Here is a 6000-nt window from a genome sequence, read left to right as displayed (position 1 = left end):
TGGGCGGAGAGTCCTCGGGACGGTGATACGCGAATTACCCAGCTTCGGAACACCTGCACGATGACAGGGCCTACTGCTGCTTGTCGAGAATTATATGGGCGCTTTCGCGTTGTTACAATGAGTTGTGGTTGTGCCTCTAGGGCTCCCATGATCCGGCTTATAAAGACGTCTGGATCTAGGGTTTACAAGGAGTCCTAGCCGGAATACAAGATGCCTAACTATGGAATATTACATTGTCGTGCACGTCAAGGATCCACCTTTCCTTATGCGCCGTATTGGATCCGAAAACTTCATGGGCCTTCACGGATCCGACTATCTTCATAGGTCGGTTGAGATCCGGCTCCTGTTATCTGGGCTGGACTTCATCCATCTTGATCTACAGCAATTGGGCCGCCCGATGGGCCACATGCCACCATCACCGTCTATGGGCCACCCGGGCTTGCCGGATCTAGGCCACGCTGTTGATATACCCATAAAGTATACCCACAACAGGGACCAAGGTGGAGCGGCGTGTCATCTACCATCTACGACGACAAGTCCTGGCAGCATGGTGCAGCGGGGTACCGGCGATGTACGCGGGATGATGGATGCGCACAGGGCGGTGGCGCCGTCTGGCATCATGACAGCGTCGACTGCAGGCCTTGCAAGGCCTTGCGTGTTGAGGCTATGCTAGACCGGTTGTGCTCCTTACTCGCTAATGGGCGGTTTGGTCAGGCTTTCAGTTTGTTTTTTAGATGATGTGCGTTGGTGTGATGTTAGGGTATTGGTCATGTTCATGATCACCCCTTCTTGTAGGTGTAGCGGTATTGATCGGTTGGCGGCTACGAGTTGTATCTCTGTTGTAAAGCTTTGTTGAATAACCTTAAAAAAGTTATGTGCATCCTTTGAATGCTGAGGATAAAACCTCCATTTCAAAAAAAAAAAATCAAATCAAGACCTTGAAGTTTAGAAGGAGTCCATCACTCATGGAATCGCTTCATACCAAGTTGAGAAATAAAAGGAGAGCTGGGAAAGCGGTAAAGGTGCACCAGGTATTAAAAGGAGATTCATGGCCGCGTCTTCTCCACCAGCTGACGCAGCCATCGTCCTTTCCCTCTCCTGGCTCGTCTCTTGCTCTCTAAGGAAGATTAGATACCAAAAAAGGCAGCTTCCTTCTAATCGGGAGTTCGTGGCTTTTCTTTTATGTTTGTGAGAGGAAGTTCGTGGCAACTCGGCGGTATTTTCTTCCAGGCTCAGTCAGAGGCGTGTGGCGGAGGAGAATGGCCAATTTAAGCTCGATCTCAGGGGTTCAGTTCAGCTTCGAAACCACGAATTGCGGCGCTAGCATCTCCTACTTGTAATAACTCTAGCTTTCTCACTTTGAGCTGTTGGTGAGCACCACCATTCGAAAAACAAGCGTGCAGCTGGGGAGCCGACAAGGGAAAGAACTAATGGCAGAGGGTGTGAAGACGATGCTGACGACGGCGATCGCACTCGCCGACCAAGTGGCGGCGAAGACGGGCTCGACCAAGTGCCTGCCGGAATGCATCGAGCTATGCTCGCGCGTAAGGAAGCTCGCGGCGGCGCTGCGGCTGGCGACAAGGACTGACCTGTACGAACGCCCCGCCGAGCGCATCATACCCGTCGCTATGGACGCGCTGGTCATGGCTGGCAGGTGCTTCGAGTGTCACCACTCCCGCCTCCGCCGTTTCCTGGCCTTCAATTTCAGTCTCGTGCCCACGGTCCGGCGTACCCTCGAGGTGCTCAACGCCGCGCTCGCGGACGTCGCCTGGCTGCTCCGCATCTCCTCCCCGCACACCGACGGCGACATGCTCGGTCTACCAAACATGTTGCGTGGCGACCCCAAGCTCTTCCTGGTCTGGGACCACATAGCGCGGGTGCGCACCGGCAGCCGCGCCGTGCGGGCGGACTCGGCCTCGAGCCTCGCCTCCCTCGCCCGGGACAACCCACGCTTCGCAGAGCTCATTGTCCAAGAAGACGGCGTCCGGCCCCTCGTTAACCTGCTCAAGGCTGGCACCGATGATGGGAAGGAGGCTGCGGCGACTGCGCTTGGGCTACTTGGCCTTGGCCACGACGAGGAGAGTGTGGACAAGCTACTCCGTGCCGACGTATGCTTCGTCTATGCCGCTGCCTTGAAGGAGCCGTCGATGCGCGTGCGGGCCGCGGTCGCCGAGGCCATCGCCTTGCTTGCGCAGCACAACCGGAGATTGCAGGACTCGCTCGCACAGACAAACGCCGTTCGGCTCCTGATCAGTCTCCTCGATGACACGCCGGAGCCCATGACGTCGCTGCACTCAGTTGTGCTTGCCAAGATGCGCCAAGGCCAGCAGATCGAGGATGCGGCCGCGCCAAGGCACGCATGAAGACCATGGCAGTCAAGGCTCTATGGAAGCTCGCCCGAGGTCATGCAGGCGTGTGCCAAAGCATCGTAGAGTCCGGCGACATCCTTTGCTTCACCAGGCTCCTCGACAAGAGTGACAGACGCAGCGAGCTACAGTTCTACTACTACACCATGACGATCATGGAGATCGCCCGTGTCGCGGAGCTTAACCTCGCGCTGCGACAGTCCGCGTTCAAGCCCGGCAAGGCGGCCGTGACGGAGCAGCTACTCCGCATTGTGCGTGAGGGGGAGTCCGATGATCCGCTGCTACTTCCGTGCATCACCTCCCTCGGCTGTCTATCGCGCACGTTCACGGCAAGCCAGATCAGACGTGTGGTTGGCCTTCTAGTGGAGCTGCTCGATAACCGCGAGCCTTCCGTCACCAGAGAAGCCATGCTCGCGCTCACCAAGTTCGTCTGCACTGGGAACCACCTGCATGTAAACCACAGCAAGGCCATCGTCGACGCTGGCGGGGCACAGCACCTTGTTCTGCTCGTGTACCTTGGGGACAAGCAGCTGCAAATTCATGCTCTTATATTGCTTTGCGCCATTGCCCTGAATGTCCCCGAGAAGGAGGAGCTTGCGCAGGCTGGGGTTCTTGATGTGCTCGTGTGGGCGTCCAAGCAGGTGCACTTGGTACAGGACGTGGACGTGGAGGCACTGCGGACGAACGCGGTGGGAACTCTTCTAGACTAGGAATCTGTCATCTAGAGTATCCGATATTTGTTTGTATATATATATGGGTTTACAATTAATCATTCGTCTATATGTCAATTGTGTTCAAAGTATCTAAATGAAAATTCTTGTAGGGACTTGTTCCTGAGGCATGGCATTCATATATATAAATCATTTTCAGTATGTAGAACTGCAAATGAGAGCGAAATAATGTTTGTTCATATGGTAAACATGTTGGAAGTAGCATGCAATGAGAAAGCAAGGTGTGCATCAGACTAGTACTTTCTGTAATAGCTTGCACCAAAATTTAACTAATGATGAATAAATCAAGAGCACTAGTCCATGTATAATCAGCGTGCACGAGATAGCATTCCAGATATCATAGTAGTACTGTCTATGGAGCTAGTGATAACATAACAACATGTCAGGTAAATAAAGATCATGATGTTGCTGGTACTGAACAGATTAACCACGGCAAGATATGCTAACAGAAGCAACCTGAAGAAATTGTAGAATCTCTAATTTCTGTTTTCGTGTTTGTTGCGATCTTGCGGCGACCCTCCAGGGTTATATATAGAGGTACAAGATTTAGAGGCTAAGAAATCTAACAACTTGGTACGCAAGATGATCTAGTCCAAGTCGTATATGTGTATTCTAACATTTCTCCTTAGTCGTAGGGGAGTGAAGACGACTGCGATTGGATTTGAAGTCTCGCGTTTCATCCTCTTCTCCTCCTTATCATTATCAGCGTTCCCTTCTGGTGCCTTCTCTTCACTCCCACGGTAGCGGGAGTGTCTTGGACGCAAATAATGACGCGGACGCTGAGTTGATGACGATGTGTATCTGCAGATGTTATCGTTGTCGTTGATGTCGATGTCGAGGTAGCCGAATGTGATATAGCCGTTGTCGACGGTGGGTGTGGTCAATGTTTTCTTTTTCTTTTTGCGCATTTTAGGTAACCGAGTTTTAGGTTTTATGCGGCGACGGCAGCAGAGATCTAGGGTTATTGTGTAGCGCCAACAGGGATGGCGATGATGGGTTTTTGTATCGTAGTGCGGCGGAGACAGGAATCTACAACGGCGGGTTTTTTTGTGTCGTAGTGCAGCGGGGGAAGGGATCTACTGCGGCGGCTAGACATTGTCGTAGATGTCGATGGCAACCACATATGGTGATGTAGACCTTGGCGATGATGTTTCGATGATACCTGGCTCGGCGAAGATTTTGGTGTAGTCGTGCATCTGGCTGTCGTGGCTCGGCGCAGTGTATATAGTCCGGTTCTCGATAGGCGATGTGCCGACTGGCGGGAGTCCGCCCTCCCGTAGTCGATGCCGTAGTTGTGCGAGGCGTCATATGCCCTTGGTGTCGTCTGTGCCCGCGTCTTCTGGCTGTGCCTTGCAGTAGCAAAATTTTGCATCAGGTGCGTGGCGCTGGCGCTGGCGCGGCTATAGCTGCTGCTCCAGCTGCCTGGTGCTCTTCCACGCGTGCGCTGCTGATGCGGCTCCTGAAGACGGTGTCGATGGTACCTGCTAATGTCAAACTCTGCGCGAGACGCGGCGGACGAGACGATGTAGAAGAGCCCGCGTATGAGGCCAGTGCTCTTGTTGTGTAGGCGTCCTTCGCGCGGGGAGTTGATGCTGCCGTCCAAGGCGTGCGTCGCGACCTGGAGCTTCGCGTGCGCCGCCGTGTACGATCTGAAGCCTAGATCTCTTGTTTTAGGATGTGTTTGGTAGTCTGCATGCTCCTTGGTTCGTATCGGGCTAGCAATTTTTGGTTCGTTTGGATGCCTGGCCGAGGCAGTGTTCTTGTACGAACCTCAAACCGGTTCGGCCGTTTCTAGCGAGCCACTCCCGTTTCCGCAGAAGTGGAGAACGCGGCGTCCTCGCAGAGCCACCACGGGAGATGATGGGAGCTCGCGCGGGACGGCGAAATCTCGGCGGGATGAATTCGTTCACCGGGCTTGAATTTTCGCCACCGTATATAGGAGCAGCTCTCTCACCGAAATCCAAATCCCCCATTTTCCCTCATTTCGAGCTCATCCACCGTTCTCGATCTAGCGACATGGCCGGCTATACCTCACCCGCACGGTCGGCGAGGCTTGCGGTGGCGACGGTGGTTGTGGCGGCGGCTACTGGCCGCGGAGGATGGTCGTCTTCTTCGTCTACGTCGATGACTTCGGTTGTGGTAAGCTTCTGCAAACCCTAGCCTTAGATCTAGATCTTTTGGGTATACAAGCGGGGTCTGAACGAATCCATTGTAGGACATTCCTTCGTCGCCGGTGGAGGTTGTCTAGGTTGCATCTGATTCTACGACGGGGACCGTTGTCGCCGTTGACTCTTCCACTGGGACGGTGGTGTTGCCTGCATCTTCGCCAGGGTCCCCTGCGTCCCCGACCTCGGTGCTACGTGTGGCTCCTTTAACTGTAAGGCCGCTCTTACTTATCTCGTTGTTCATTGATGTTGTAGTAGTAGTTCGTTGATGTGGTACTGCTTAAGGATGTGGATGTGGATGTGGTACTGGTTGTGGTGATAGTTCATTGATATGCTAGTGCTTAAGGATGTCCATGTGGTAGTGGTAGTTCATTGATCTGCTAGTGTTTGTCATGTAGGCGATCATACCTTTAGGCTCCCCCGATCTGTCTGCGCCTACTGTGAATGCTCAGCCATGTCTGATTGCAAGCAAACCAGCCATGGTTTGGAAACCTGAGCTATCAGAGTTTGTGTTGAACCGGTTGGTTCAGCTCGTCCGTAGCGACGTCTGCTTCAACATGGGATTCAAGGAGCAGCAGATGAAGAAGGTAGCCACGTATGTTCTTGCATTCGATGGCGTACATGTCACCACTCTTCAGCTGTACAACCATATCAGAAACTGGAGGACGAAGTGGAGCATCATTATGAAGATGAAGTCCGATCGCATTCTGGATTGGAGCGAAGATGGTTGTTTCTTCT

General features: G+C 53.4%; 1 pseudogene; it reads left to right on the top strand.

Moving 5' to 3' along the window:
• The first annotated feature begins 1430 nt into the window (after positions 1-1430).
• Positions 1431-3076, top strand: LOC124656840 (annotated as a pseudogene).
• Positions 3077-6000: the final 2924 nt, after the last annotated feature.

This window comes from Lolium rigidum, chromosome 5, assembly GCF_022539505.1.
Source record: "Lolium rigidum isolate FL_2022 chromosome 5, APGP_CSIRO_Lrig_0.1, whole genome shotgun sequence".
NCBI lineage: Eukaryota > Viridiplantae > Streptophyta > Magnoliopsida > Poales > Poaceae > Lolium > Lolium rigidum.
The sequence above is the reverse complement of the archived record's forward strand: the minus strand, read 5'-3'. Positions and strand labels throughout refer to the sequence as shown.